This window comes from Bubalus bubalis, chromosome 1 (assembly GCF_019923935.1).
Source record: "Bubalus bubalis isolate 160015118507 breed Murrah chromosome 1, NDDB_SH_1, whole genome shotgun sequence".
In the NCBI taxonomy this organism is placed as follows: Eukaryota; Metazoa; Chordata; class Mammalia; order Artiodactyla; family Bovidae; genus Bubalus; species Bubalus bubalis.
Window position 1 is genome coordinate 21,986,862 of NC_059157.1, and position 15,429 is coordinate 22,002,290.

At 39.2% G+C, this 15,429-nt stretch overlaps 1 protein-coding gene across 5 annotated transcripts in view; it reads right to left on the reverse strand.

The window, feature by feature from the left end:
• DLC1 (DLC1 Rho GTPase activating protein) overlaps positions 1-15,429 on the reverse strand; it is a 434,197-nt gene that overhangs the window by 340,869 nt on the left and 77,899 nt on the right. The gene's annotated exons all lie outside the window — the stretch shown is intronic.

Sequence of the window (15,429 nt, forward strand, 5' to 3'; positions counted from 1 at the left end):
CTCCAATTCTCCCTACCGGCATTAGAGCTTATCTCAAGATAACTCACAATGAGACCCTACTGAAACGTTTCTTGTTATGTGGGCTTTTCTCGATGTTGCCCAGTGTCAGCACACAACTGACCACCTCTAAGCGCCTTTGTCTGACGCAGATGTGACCCAAACTTTAATCTGTATTTTGGGACTTCCTGCTCTTAGCTTTGATTCCACCCTCTTGCACTGTCCTGACACTGGACTGCTCTGTTCTCTCCTCCGGCTTCCCACACAAGGACAGCTGGCTCAGCTCCCAAGAACCACTCTGCTCTTTACTCATTTCTTCCTCCTTTGCATTTGTATCGCCAGTCTAGGGACTGCAACTTAATTTCACACCAGTTCTCTCTACTTGTACAGAGTGGGATTTTTTTTAACACGCGTGAAGATCAGACAAATCTTTCTTGATCTGTGTCTCTCTCGTGTCAGCTTGAAATCGATGCTACTCTTCAGCTCAGAATTCACCTCATTTCCTACTCCATGTGGAAAATCCTACTCATTCTCCAGGGCATAATTTATTAGTTGTCCTCTCTATGACTCCTTTCCTATTCCCTTTTCCCAACAATTAATCAACCCCTTTGCCCTGTACTTGTGGGCCCCTTGTTCTCTTATAGTCATTTTTGTCTATTTTCTTAAAAAATTGTAAACTCCTTAGGGTCAAGAATAAATCTTGTTTCTTTAAATCCCATGGTTTTCCCTTGAGTCTTTTATAATTTCTGCCTTTTCTAGAAACATATTCTTAATCCTTCATTAGGCTGACGCTCTCAGATGCAGAGAGAATGTCTTCTTACTCCTTTGCACCCCTCACCATAGCTAATAAAACGTTGAGCACATGGAGGTCACTGGACCCTCTGACTGCTTGACCATCCGACCAGAAATCTGGTAGCAGAGTTCCCAGTTTGGTCTCTGAGAGACAAAAGCCCCTGTACAGATGGATTTGGACACAAGGGAAGGGTTATGGTTAACATTTAGGGCTCAGGAAGAAAGGGATTTAGTTCTTCTTATTAGTCTTTTAATCTCAGCCATTTCTAGGTCTTTGGGTGGTCATGTGACAATGTACAAAGATAACAATGCAAAAGAGAAGAGAGGGATTGAAGTCAGAAATACATGCATTGAGTCCACTAGAGTCTTGGGATAAGAAAACATGTCACTGGCAAGAGCTGCTATGCGCCGCTTTTATCAGCTGTTTACAGCACACACGTGATCTAGCTTAATGTTCCCCAAACCGGTATCTGAGGATCCTAGCAGGGATTTTTCACTTGAGATGTTAATAGTTCTGACTTGAGAAAAATGTCTGAATAGTCAAATAAATTAGCGAAATTCTCTTTTCTGTGATGTGTATTTCCCACGATCGTTTACTGAAGCATTATAATGTCCATTAGCATATTGTAAGCTTTGAGAATTCCTGAAGTAAATAAAATTATTTAGGTTTATTTAACCAAGCATTTCTCAAACACATCTGAGCATGGCATGCTTTTACCCATTTGTTCATTTTTCACAGAACACTAGTTTGAGGAATGCTGACCCAGTTACTCCGGGGTGACTCAAGTTCAGAAGAAAAGGTTCTCCCTGGGAAATGGTAGGACTCCATCTGTTGAGTCTCTGAGAGGTAAGAATTAAGTTGCCGAAGACAAGAGCTATAGCTAATGCTGAAGTAAATCAATTTTAATTAATTGGTGTTTCTCAAACTTTAATGGACTTACATATACCCTGGATATCTTGTTAAAATAGAGATTCTAATTTAGTAGGTCTGGGTTGCAGCCTGAGATTCTGAATTTCTAATAAAGTCCAAGCTGATACTGATAATGTTGGTCTTTAGGAAGCCCTTTAAGTAGCAAGATAGTAGAGTGTTTAGATGGTGGATAAAGTCTGGAAGCCACTGGGCTATTGTGGACCCCAGCGCTATTAGGATTCCAGCAAAAGGGTTGGTTCTCCCCAAGCAAGGAAGGCTGGAATGGCAGAACAGAGCTAGGGGCCAAGGTTCTGCAATGGCATGTGGCTATTTGGTTCCAGCTCTGACTTTCTCAGGATCTGTTGTCTGTTCCAATGTATTGCACTTGAGTGTGAGGAGCATTCTGTCTGTGTATTCCCCAACATATGCCATTCTAGAAAGTCTATGAGTGTTCTGCCTGATCATTTGCTTGCATTTATTTGATAGTCTTTTAGAACACAATTTCTGAGTAGAGACAAAGAGGAATTGGGAGGTTTGAAAAGTTAAGAAGCAAGTTAGGAAGGAATTATTCATATTGTTTTTCAAAAGGTCCTTCATATAACAATTCTAAACCATTGATTCAAACCTACTTTCTCCTTTTCCTCAACCCAGAGCTGTAAGGCCCATTTAGTCTAGTCTCTTCCTTAGCCTGTTCAAATGCCACGCTAAGCTCCTCCTTCACAAAAGGACACAGGCTGTGTGCTTCCATGCTTTCCTTTTCTTTCTAATTCATACTCAATGTGAGAGCCTAGCTCAAATTCTGCTTTTTTCATATAGCCTCTCTTAGTCACCCCAAAGCACATTCTACAGAAGAAAATGGACACTAGTGCACTTTGTTTCTTATTCCATTTCCAACATTGTTGTCTCACAGTTACACTTGAGGTTCTTTGAGAACAAGGGACATACCTTATTATTATTTTGTAAATTTTAATTTTACTTTCTTGTTTTCTGCTTTTCCAGACTCTTGCATTTTCTAGTTTCATGCTTGTGGCCAGCAAAGAAAACTTCTCTAAGGACTTTGTTATCTCATCTGTGAAACACAAACATTGGACTAATGTGTGGTTTTCAAATACCTTGGAGATTTAGAACTGTTTCTTCCAAGAATATACTACATAGTAAACCCAATTTGGGGGCTTCCTAGGTACTTAGTTGTAAAGAATCTGCCTGCCAAGCAGGAGTCATGGGTTCAATCCCTGGGTCAGGAAGATCCACTGGAGAAGGCAATGGCAACCCATTCCAGTATTCTTGCCTGAGAAATCCCATGGACAGAGGAGTCTCATAGTCTACAGTCCATGGGGTCACAAAAGAGTCAGACACAACTTAGCAACTAAACAACAACAGCAACCCAACATATGAAGAGATCAAAGTAGACCTTAGTAGGGCTGCAGGGCAACATGGGGGGTGGGGAAGGCAGAGACTTTTCTCTTGCACAATCCTTCTACTCTTTGTAGAGCTTCAATTAATCATAAAGTTGCACAGAAATCTAGAAAACCACTGGATTCAATGATATTTAAGTTTGTTTCTTTTTTTAAGACTTTAAAGACTGCATTTAATCACCAGAGGAATTTTAGCAGTTTATACTACAATAAGTGAACATATCATGACAAACAAAATCATAAAATAAAATCCATATCCCATAATGATTTTTAAGATGTGGTTCACTGAAAGCCTGCATCAGAAACACTGTGATGCTTTTTAGAGATGCCAGATCATTGGTCTCCTTTGAGACCAAGTGAATCATAATGGGTGAGACCTGAACATTTGTAGTTTACCAAGTCCCCAAGCTGATTCGTATAAACATAGAGGTTTGAAAATCAATGATATAGAGCAGTGATTTTAAACAACGGTGCACATAAGGATCAACCATTAAGTTTTGTGCAGTTTAAGTACCTGGCTACTTCTGCCGTAAGTTCTGATTTAATACATTTTGGATGATGTCCAGGCATCTGTACTTTTCAAAAACTTTCAGAAGTAATTTTCTGTGTACTGCTGAGAAGCACTGATACAGGGTAAAGAGAAGTAAAATTCCAAACTTTGAGATGTGTACAGTTGCTGTCATTATGCAGCAAGTTTAGCTTTGAGTTTTCCAGTAATTAAAGCAAAAAAGAGAAAGTTTTAAATATCTTTTTCCCATGAGGTACAGAGCATAAAGTAATGCTCAGTAAGTATATATTTACTGGAAGCACGCTTGCATTTCTTTTTTTTTTTTTTTTTTTTGTGATGTCTCTTGTTGTGGTAGGAACACAAAATCCAAAGGTTAAATCCTCATGTGTTTTTGATGGCTTTTATTTTTAATTATACATTTCATATTTAAAAACTAAGTGATTCTTTCATGAGCATCTAAGTTGTTCTGGACTAAACCTTTTTTTAAAGCTTGATGATACCCAGGCCATGCTCCTGAATAGTTATATCAGGATCTCTAGGGGTGGAACCTACCTCCAGCATTTTATAAACCTCTCTAAGGAATTCCAAGGTGAAGGCAAGGTTCTAGTTTTGGCCAATAGTTCTCAAGTTAGAGAATCCATAAAAGTCACCTGGAGGGTTTATTGGAAATGCAAATTCCCTTTTCTCCTACAACTGAGATTCTGATTCAATAGGTTTATCTAAAAATTTAGATGTGATTGTACTGCAGGGGTGTATTTGAGAAACTAAAGTTGGTGGGGGGAAAAATTAAACAAATTCTAAAAGGAAATCTAAAAGTAAATGCTAGCATTAGAAGTAAAAATGTGACCTATTGTTCCAATTCTGTTTAATTACCCTTTACCAGGGGACATGACTGGAGACCCCTGATCTGTGATGGATGCTAGGTACCAGTTACATATCTGAGTCCTGGGCGCTTGTGATCAACCACTAACTGCACCAGGAGACACGCCTGAGGACAACGGACCACCGAGACATCTTCAGTTACCTTAAGTCACCTTACGTCAGTATTTTGAAAGATGATTTTTAGTTATTTTTAAAGGTGCTGCTCACTGTCTCTTTTTCTCTACTGAACTTTGGAAGGTAAAAAAAGGTTCAACTTGGAAACATACTTTATCCATTAAATAAAAAATTGGGAAAATTATCTGAAATATTTTGGCTTATGAAATTTGGTAACTGATTTTTAAAAACTCTATATAAGAGAAGGCTGAGAAGACTCAACATTACATTGCTTAATACATTTTCCACCTTAAAACTAAATAGTAAACAGAATTTTATAAACCATTAGATTTTTTGCAAAATGCGTTTTATGGCCATTAAATTACCAACAATGGATTATATTATGGATAAATAGTTACTGAGATAGTAAAATTCAGAATATATTTTTATGTTTAAAAACATTAAAATATGGCTTGTGCAGTTAATTCCCATCACATCTGGTTGCATGAAAGACAGTGATACATTTAAAAAATAAGAGAATGAATAGACAACAAATGAGGATAAGTTATAAAGTCCTCAACAACATGAGGATAAACTCTAAGATCGACAATGTTTCTTCCATGTTAGTCAAGCAAGGGTTGATTAAGCTATAGCATCAGTTTGAGTCCCTCATAGAAATACTATTCAAACTAGTTGAAGTAAAAAGGAAATGTTTGGGGGATATCACCAAGAATCTAGGACATGGGTTCAGGGATGCAGGCACAGATGTACTTAGGAATCTACCAAAGTTTGTGCTTCTTTTTAGTCTTTGTACATTTTAGAAACTGGGTTTTTATTTTATATTATAGTTGATTTACAATGTTGTGTTAGTTCTGGGTGTGCAGCAAAGCCATTCAGTCACATAAACACATCTGTTCTCCCTCCGATTCCCTTCCCATGAGGGTTATTGCAGAATGCTGAATATAGTTCCCTATGCTATACAGTAGGTCTTTGTGGATTATCTATTTTATATACAGTAGTGTATATACGTTAATCTGAAACTCCTAATTTAACCCTCCTCCCACTTTTTCCCTTTGGTAACCAAATTTTTTTTCAAAGTCTGTGAATCTGTTTCTGTTTTGTAAGTAAGTTCACTTATATCATTTTTAAAGGAATACCAAAGTTATTACAACTCTGTCTCTCTTGTCTCTATGATGACTTCATTTCCAGGTAGATTTTCTCAATGTGATACCAAACCTGGGTACCTGGAGCTTAAGACTGAGTACAAGATACTTTCAAGACAATCTTTCTTGGACAAAGTACTCTCAGAAAACAAAACAAAGCAAAACAAAACTGGGTAACTGTGGCGAGGGAAGTAAGTTATGAGTGGCCAGAATGGGTGATATGTTTGTAGATGCCTAGGTTTTGAAATAGAGAGTTGTGGGTGGGAAAGGGTGCAGAATTGGGGAAGAGGGTCATGGGATTGACAGTCTCCTTCAGCCAAGAAGAGCAGATACAGAAATAAAAATATTCTGGGCACATAAAAGTCAATGGCTTCCCATAATAGTACAGAAAATAAGTCCAAAGAAAGGAATATTTCTTTTACCAGATCTTAGAAATTCACATGTAACATTTTATCACAGGTCTTATGTTTGTCTATTTCAGTCAGTGGTTTTCTGCCTCACTATTAAATTTTCTTGTTAACAGTAACAAACATTTATTTATTGGAAAGCATTCTTACATTGACATTTTTAAATGATGGAACAAAGTTAACAGTATCAATAGGCTACTACCTTTGACTAAAATAAGTCCACTTTCACAAATTGTAATCAACTCACCAATGCATTCTATTTTAAATGAAAACTAAGTATAGTAAGCTTAATAACATATTTATTGCATTTTTTGGCTATTCAATATAAGCAAATGCGAATGAATGATAGCTTAAAAATAGTATACATGGGAATCATGAACTAGTTTGAGAGCAAAACATACACCAATAAAAATTACTGTGAGTAATTTTAAGACAATATATCCCCAGTCATTAAATGATATAATACATCCTATATGCACTCATGCTAATAAGATTAGAATTTTCATTTTAATCCTACAGTTTTATAACTCCTATACACATAAGGCAATGGCACCCCACTCCAGTACTCTTGCCTGGAAAACCCAATGGACGGAGGAGCCTGGTAGGCTGCAGTCCATGGGGTCACTAAGAGTCAAACACGACTGAGCGACTTCACTTTCACTTTTCACTTTCATGCATTGGAGGAGGAAATGGCAACCCACTCCCATGTTCTTGCCTGGAGAATCCCAGGGACGTGGGGCCTGGTGGGTTGCCATCTATGGGGTCACACAGAGTCGGACACGACTGAAGAGACTTAGCAGCAGCAGCAGCATACACATAACAGGTTTATTTACATTCTATTAAACATTATTGTAGAAGTGTTCAACTCTTTTCACTAAGAAAGGCAATAGTTTAGTCATTAAGCTCAGTCATGTACAGTTTTTAGAACTCCATGGACTGTAGCCCGCTATGCTCCTCTGTCCATGGAATTCTCCAGGCAAGAATACTGGAGGGGTTGCCATTCACTTCTCAATGGGATCTTCCCAACCCAGGGATCAAACCTGGGTTTCCTGCATTGCAGGCAGATTCTTTACCGTCTAAGCCACCAGGGAAGGCCAAAAAAGGCAATATTCTAAGTTAGTTTTATGGTTGATCTTTGCTTTACACCATTCAGGGCTGGAAAATCTCTTACCCAAAGGAAGATATTTTGACAATGAATGCAGAGTATGAACTGCCTGAGTAAAAATGCAAGAAGATTCAAATGCTTTGAAATTTTGGTGACCTGGAGATGGTTAGGGACATTTGTAAGGTAGCTCCAGTAGAGTCGTAAAGCTGCAAGACAGTTGCATGAAGTGTAAACAGGAGGTGAAAACATGAAGACAATGATATTAGACTAGCCTTACAAAAAGCTGGGCTAAGAAGAAAAAACATGCTCAAAGGTAGCTGCTATCTCTTTATGTTCAATTGCTTCGGGTTCCTTTCCTTTTCTTGTCCCATCCTGCCTCTTCATTTTTTTTCCCTTTTCCCTTTTCAAACACTGGGGAGACTAAATCTAATTTGCAGGTTGAAGACAAAAACTAGAGAACAAAAGTTGTTAATAGCACAGAAATTTAGGAAAATTGATTTAGGAAGAAGGGATGGGATGTGGAACACAGGGGAAGATGTTGGTTGGGGGAGGGAAAAGGAATGCGTTTCACAAAAGGAAGAATTCAGATGAGGGGAGAGGACAGGGATGTGAAGGAATTGTCTCACCCATCACTCTATCTTCTCTTTGAACAAAGAGGCAGGTTTCACTGCTGAAGGTGTGTCAGGGTGTTCTGGGGCAAGTGTCCCCCATAAGGCTTGAGGAGTGTGGTGAAAGAAATCTTTGAAATAGCCATTCCAGGGGTGGGGAGTGTCATATTTTCACAAAGGAAATTTCTATTATGGCAGCTGCAGGTTAGGCAAAGGCATGGATTGAAAGCTACTCTTAAATACAAATCAATCACAAAGGCCTGTCTCAACTGGGAAGCATTAACACCAAGTCTATTTTTCTGATTAACTGTCAAATATCTAAATGATAAATACAAGTTGTATGATTCTTAAGCTTTCTTCCTTCAAAATAGCAAGTAACTGATTTTTGTTTTATCTCTAAAGCTGACAGACTAACGTGAGATTATATAATTATATGCAGGTTGTTGTTTTCAATTATGTATGATGTCAGGGTACTTTGGTCCTATAAATTTTGCAAGATGCTCTGTTGACTCACACACACACACACACAAAACCCTTCTTTTTTGGGAACAAATACGAAAAAATGACAAAGTTTCCCCCAATTATAATGTGTTGATTGGAGGGAGAAAGAAAAGAGGATGTTCATATATAAGCATGGGTTTATGATAAACTCTAATTTAATTCTGTAGTTTTACAAATGAGGATGATATTCTATATAGAATTCCTGTAACAATAGAGTTGAGATAGACTAATGACTTCTAAGCCATTGGTCTTCTAACAAAACAGAAGAGGGACATTTGGACACAGATATAGACCCACACGGGAGAAGGCTACGAGAAAACAAAGGGATAGACTGGAATGATACCCCTTTAAGACAAGGAATGCTGAGAATTCCTGATGACCACAGAAGCTAGAAAGAAGAAATGGGTGGATTCTTCCCTAGAGCCTTCAAAGGTAACATGGCCCTTCTGACACCTTAACTTTGGACTTCTAGTTTCTAGAACTATAAGAAAATTAACTTCAGTGGTTTTAAGCCTCCCACTTTGTAATACTTTGTTCCACAGCCTTAGGAAACTAATACACAAGGTTTCTGATAACACACAGAAAGGATCCAAATGTGAGTTTACCAAGAATAAGATAGAGATAAGGAATTTCAGAGCTTAGTACAACTTTCTCAATTGTAAATGAGAAGATTTAGGACTACTGAGATAACAACTACCTCCCCCAAACTGATTAATGGGAAGCGGGAACCAGAATCCAGGTATCTTACTTCCCATCCTAACTTTCTTTTTCATGTTGTTCAAATGTATGTAGGAAACATGCTGCACTCTGGAGAGACACATTAGAAAAAGAGACACATTCTATTTCTGATTTTGCCTTATTGTATTTGTTCACCAGGTTTTGTGGCTTTCTTGAAAGTAACATGTCAAATTTTATACACATCAATCCAATATTAATTACCTATCAAGACTAATCCTTGAAGTGACTGTGTTGGTATACCAAAAGGACTGACTCTTTTTCAATATTCATTATCTTCACTTTTCCAGACTCTTCCATAAAAACAGATTTTGAGATTTAAATATATATATTTATCATTGTCTGGACAATTCAGTTCAGTTCAATTCAGTTGCTCACTTGTGTCCAGTTATTTGCGACCCCATGGACTGCAGCACGCCAGGCCTCCCTGTCCATTACCAACTCCCGGAGTTTACTCAAACTCATGTCCATTGAGTCTGTGATGCCCTCCAACCATCTCATCCTCTGGCGTCCCCTTCTCCTCCTGCCTTCAATGTTTCCCAGCATCAGTGTCTTCTCAAATGAGTCAGGTCTTCACATCAGGTGGCCAAAGTATTGGAGTTTCAGCTTCAACATCAGTCCTTCCAATGAACACTCAGGACTGATCTCCTTTAGGATGGACTGGTTGGATCTCCTTGCAGTCCAAGGAACTCTCAAGAGTCTTTTCCAACACCACGGTTCAAAAGCATCAATTCTTCTGTGCTCAGCTTTCTTTATAGTCCAACTCTCACATCCATACATGACCACTGGAAAAACAACAGCTTTGACTAGACAGACCTTTGTTGGCAAAGTGATGTCTCTGCTTTTTAATACCCTTTCTAGGTTGGTCTAGGCTTTTCTTCCAAGGAGTAAGCGTCTTTTAATTTCATGGCTGCAGTCACCATCTGCAGTGATTTTGGAGCCCCCAAAAATAAAGTCTGACACTGTTTCCACTGTTTCTCCATCTATTTGCCATGAAGTGATGGGACCAGATGCCATGATCTTCGTTTTCTGAATGTTGAGCTTTAAGCTAACTTTTACACTCTTGTCTTTCACTTTCATCAGAGGCTCTTTAGTTCTTCTTCACTTTCTGCCATAAGGGTGGTGTCATCTGCATATCTGAGGTTATTGATATTTCTCCCCGCAATCTTGATTCCAGCTTGTGCTTTATCCAGCCCAGCGTTTCTCATGATGTACTCTGCATATGAGTTAAATAAGCAGGGTGACAATATACAGCCTTGATGTACTCCTTTTCCTATTTGGAACCAGTCTGTTGTTCCATGTCCAGTTCTAACTGTTGCTTCCTGACCTGTCTACAGGTTTCTCAAGATGCAGGTCAGGTGGTCTGGTATTCCCATCTCCTTCAGAATTTTCCACAGTTTATTGTGATGCACACAGTCAAAGGCTTTGGCATAGTCAATAAAGCAGAAATAGATGTTTTTCTGGAACTCTCTTGCTTTTTCCATGATCCAGCAGATGTTGGCAATTTGATCTCTGGTTCCTCTGCCTTTTCTAAAACCAGCTTGAACATCTGGAAGTTCACCATTTGCCTACTGCTGAAGGGTGGCTTGGAGAATTTTGAGCATTACTTTACTGGCGTGTGAGATGAATGCAATTGTGTGGTAGTTTGAGCATTCTTTGGCATGGCCTTTCTTAGGGATTAGAATGAAAACTGACCTTTTCCAGTCTTGTGGCCACTGCTGAGTTTTCCAAATTTACTGGCCTACTGAGTATAGCACTTTCACAGCATCATCTTTTAGGATTTGAAATAGCTCAACTGGAATTCCATCACCTCCACTAGCTTTGTTTATAGTAGTACTTCCTAAGGCCCACTTGACTTCACATTCCAAGATGTTCGGCTCTAGGTGAGTGATCACACCACCGTGATTATCTGGGTCATGAAGTACAGATCATGAAATACAGTTCTTCTGTGTGTTCTTGCCACCTCTTCTTAATATCTTCTGCTTCTGTTAGGTCGATGCCATTTCTGTCCTTTATTGAGCCCAACTTTGCATGAAATGATCCCTTGGTATCTCTAATTTTCTTGAAGAGATCTCTAGTCTTTCCCATTCTGTTGCTTTCCTCTATTTCTTTGCACTGATCACTGAGGAGGCTTTCTTATCTCTCCTTGCTATTATTTGGAACTCAGCATTCAAATGTGTGTATCTTTCCTTTCCTCATTTGCTTTTCACTTCTCTTCTTTTCACAGCTATTTGTAAGGCCTCCTCAGATAGCCATTTTGCTTTTTAGCATTTCTTTTTCTTGGGGATGGTCTTGCTCCCTGTCTCCTGTACAATGTCCCGAACCTCCGACCATAGTTCATCAGGCACTCTGTCTATCAGATCTAGTCCCTTAAACCTATTTCTCACTTCCACTGTATAATCGTTAGGGATTGATTTAGGTCATACCTGAATGGTCTAGTGGTTTTCCCTACTTTCTTCAATTTAAGTCTGAATTTGGCAATAAGGAGTTCATGATCTGAGCCACAGTCAGCTCCCACTCTTCTTTTTGCTGACTGCATTATAGAGCTTCTCCATCTTTGGCTGCAAAGAATATAATTATCTGGACAATTCAGTTCAGTTCAGTCGCTCAGTCGTGTCCAACTCTTTGCAACCCCATGAATCGCAGCACACCAGGCCTCCCTGTCCATCACCAACTCCCGGAGTTCACCCAGACTCACGTCCATCGAGTCAGTGATGCCATCCAGCCATCTCATCCTCTGTCATCCCCTTCTCCTCCTGCCCCCAATCCCTCCCAGCACCAGAGTCTTTTCCAATGAGTCAACTCTTCGCATGAAGTGGCCAAAGTACTGGAGTTTCAGCTTCAGCATCATTCCCTCCAAAGAAATCCCAGGACAATTGGGGCTGTACAAATTCAGAAGCTCCTTTAGGAGCAACCAAAAACCTTTTTTACTTTTTAAGCAGCTTTTTAACACATGGGGCTTCCCTGGTGGCTCCGATGGGAAAGAATCTGCCTGCAATGCAGGAGACCCGAGTTCAATACCTGGGTTGAGAAGATCCCCTAGAGAAGGGAATAGCTACCCACTCCAGTATTCTTGCCTGGAGAATCCCATGGACAGAAGAGACAGTCTATAGGGTTGCAAAGAGTTGGACATGATTGAGCGACTAACACTTTTAACACACGGCAACTGAAAAGTGCGGATAACAGGTAAGCTAAGGAGGAAATTGTGTTTTCCCAGAGGTCTGTTTCATTGCTGTGTCTTTTAAGATCTTGTGCCATGTGAAGATGTTTGATGCTACAATGTCCTATTTATCTTACCCCTTGCCAAAATGCAGAGAATATTAAAAAATTCCCATAATACCAGAAATGTGAGAATGTATTTGGTCACTGGACTCTCACAGATTTGAGGTTTAAAAAAGGAACTTTCCCTGTATCTTTGTACTTTTGGAGGGACAGGGGCAGGGGAGGAGTTGACATGACTCAGTCCTGAGTTAAAAAAGAGATTGATGGTTTCTTATATAAAATATTCTATAAAATCCACATTTCTAAAAATATATTATTAAAAGGCAAACTTTGAGAGAATATATTTGAGTTTCTAGTCACATAGTTTTTGAGTTGTTCATCTTGAGTTGTGATAATGTTATCTTGAGGCGTCTTAATGTCATGTAGGACATTAAAATGGTTTTCCATCATCTCTCAGAGATTTCCCAAAAGCTCTGATGGCACACAGAACTTTGACCTTGTCCTCAAAATTTATATAGCTCCCACCTCTTTTTGCCCTCCTCCCTTTTTCTCTGCCACTCCTACTGTTTCTCAAGTTGATGAGTTAAGAAACAAAGATGTTAGCAAAGAGACTCAGTTTTCCCTTCAATGAAAACATTAATCAAGGTGACGAAAAAATGGTCAGAAGATGAAGGCAAAGGGAATGCATTTGAAGGCCCTCTACTTGATGGTCATTAGACTTGCTGCTGGCTTTCTTTTAGGTCCACGCTGATTTCTTATATTTCTATGACATGTTAGTGGATATGTTAGTCCTTTGAGCATCTTTTGAAAGTTGAAATATGTCTTTTATTTTCTTACAGTCAAAACACAGAGTTCTATCTTACACATGATCTATGCCAAGTGAATCATTTTCACATTAAGTAATAAGGTTTCCTTTCTGGTGATTAACTCTGTGTTTATTTCTTTCAACAAATCACATCAGCACACATGACCTCATGTAATGGCTATGCCTGAGGCTCAGAAGGTCCACATGCTTACATATGGCAAATAATATCGTTGTATTACTCGGGTAACTAGCTCCTAAAGACCACTGGGTATGCAGACCTGCAGGGGCCGTCTCGCTATCTTTTAGGGGATGATCTGGGTACAGATGATGGTGTTTAAAACTCCCAAACTATGCCATTCCCCCCAGCAAGCACCATCAGGTCATAAATGCAGTACAAATTGATTCAAGTAACAGAATCAGGAGGCTGTCTGGGACCGCTAAAGGCCATCTGATACTGACACAGCTCCTAAGCTGAATAATGTCTGCTTCAGACAAATGGGTTCCCAGTCTGATTTTAAAACTGTCCAGGACACTGAATAATTTTGAAATTCTTATACAATCTCCAGGAAAAGTGAACTCCTAGATAATTTATGCTGCATACTGAACTGCTCTTAGCTATCCTATAAAACTTGGTTTTGGTTTTTTTTTGTCTTTGTATTTTTCTCTAAAAGTGATGGTTCTCAATCCTGGTTGCACATTAAGGAGATCTGGAGAGCTTAAAAGAAACAAAACACTGATTCTCAAACTCTACTTGGAACAAATTAAATCAGAATCTCCTTGTGGACTCTAGCACTGATATTTTTAAGGGTTGGCCAGAAAGTTCGTTCAGGTTTTTCCATGCTATGTTACAGGAAAATCTGAACCAACTTTTTCTGCAAATCCAATTAAAGCTGCTGAGATTTTAATGTGCCATCAGAGCTGAAACCACTGATTTAATATATCACCTTTATGATGACAGGTGTTTAACAATAGTATCTTTGTAGCCTGATAGTAGACTAAATGCTAATGTTTTAGTTTGGAATTGCCCTGTTTCTTTCTTAGTTGTCTCTCTGGAGTCAGTTTTCAACAAAATAGCTGGAACTATTGTTTTAAAACAAATCAGTTCACGTTACTTCCTTAGCTCAAAAAAATTCAAAGCCTTATCACTTAACATCCAAATTTACTGTGTCTAAAAAGAGGCTGTGATCTGGCCCACCCCTAAGGCCACATCTCCTAAGACCCATGTATCTCTCACATCACTCACCTCCCCTCTTGATTTCCAGCTGTTTCTCAAGCATGCCAAGTGGAGTGCTGTTGCCAAAAAAACTCTTCCTCGGATTTTTACAGGCTGGCCTGCTCACTTTTTCAGGTCTCTATATGCTCAAATGTCATTTTCATACTGAGACTTTTCTATCCCAAAGAGCCACTTCCCTTCTGGGATTACTCTTCGTCTACTGACTGTGATTCATTGCACTTATCAATACACACAAGACCCTTTAACACCAGGGAACAGCAAATCTTTCTATAAAGGGCTAAACAGTAAACATGTCAGACTTCGCACATCATATGATCTCTTTCATAACTACTCAGCTTTACTCTTATCAGTGCCTGCTTGGTGAAATCTATGAACGTAATCAAGGACAACCACATGTTAATTGCTAAATATTTAAAACATGTTTCTAAACAGAATGGGCCAACTTAGTCACAGTAACTGCTGATCTCCATAGGTGAGCAACCTATGAAGATACAACACTGATTTGTCTTCCATCATCAGGGGTGAAAAATATACAAATTATTTCTGAACCAAAGCCACAATTACCACAGTTAAAAATGCTTTACTGCTAATATGGCCCTGGCAGAAAGTATATATTTTATTTCCTTAAAATTTTTTTTAAAAATCCCTAAGATACTAAAAACAAAAATGAAAAAACAACTCCCCTCAAGCATTTGTCTCTACTTTTCCCATTTTTAATTTGTGACATGTACACTTATGATCGCTGCTGCTGCTAAGTCGCTTCAGTCGTGTCCGACTCCGTGCGACCCCATAGATGGCAGCCCACTAGGCTCCTCTGTCCCTGGGATTCTCCAGGCAAGAACACTGGAGTGGGTTGCCATTTCCTTCTCCAACGCACGAAAGTGAAAAGTGAAAAGTGAAAGTGAAGTCGCTCAGTCGTGCCCGACTCTTAGCGACCCCGTGGACTGCAGCCTACCAGGCTCCTCCGTCCATGGGATTTTCCAGGCAAGAGTATTGGAGTGGGGTGCCATTGCCTTCTCTACTTATGATCGCTAGGTATTTGTAAATAATAA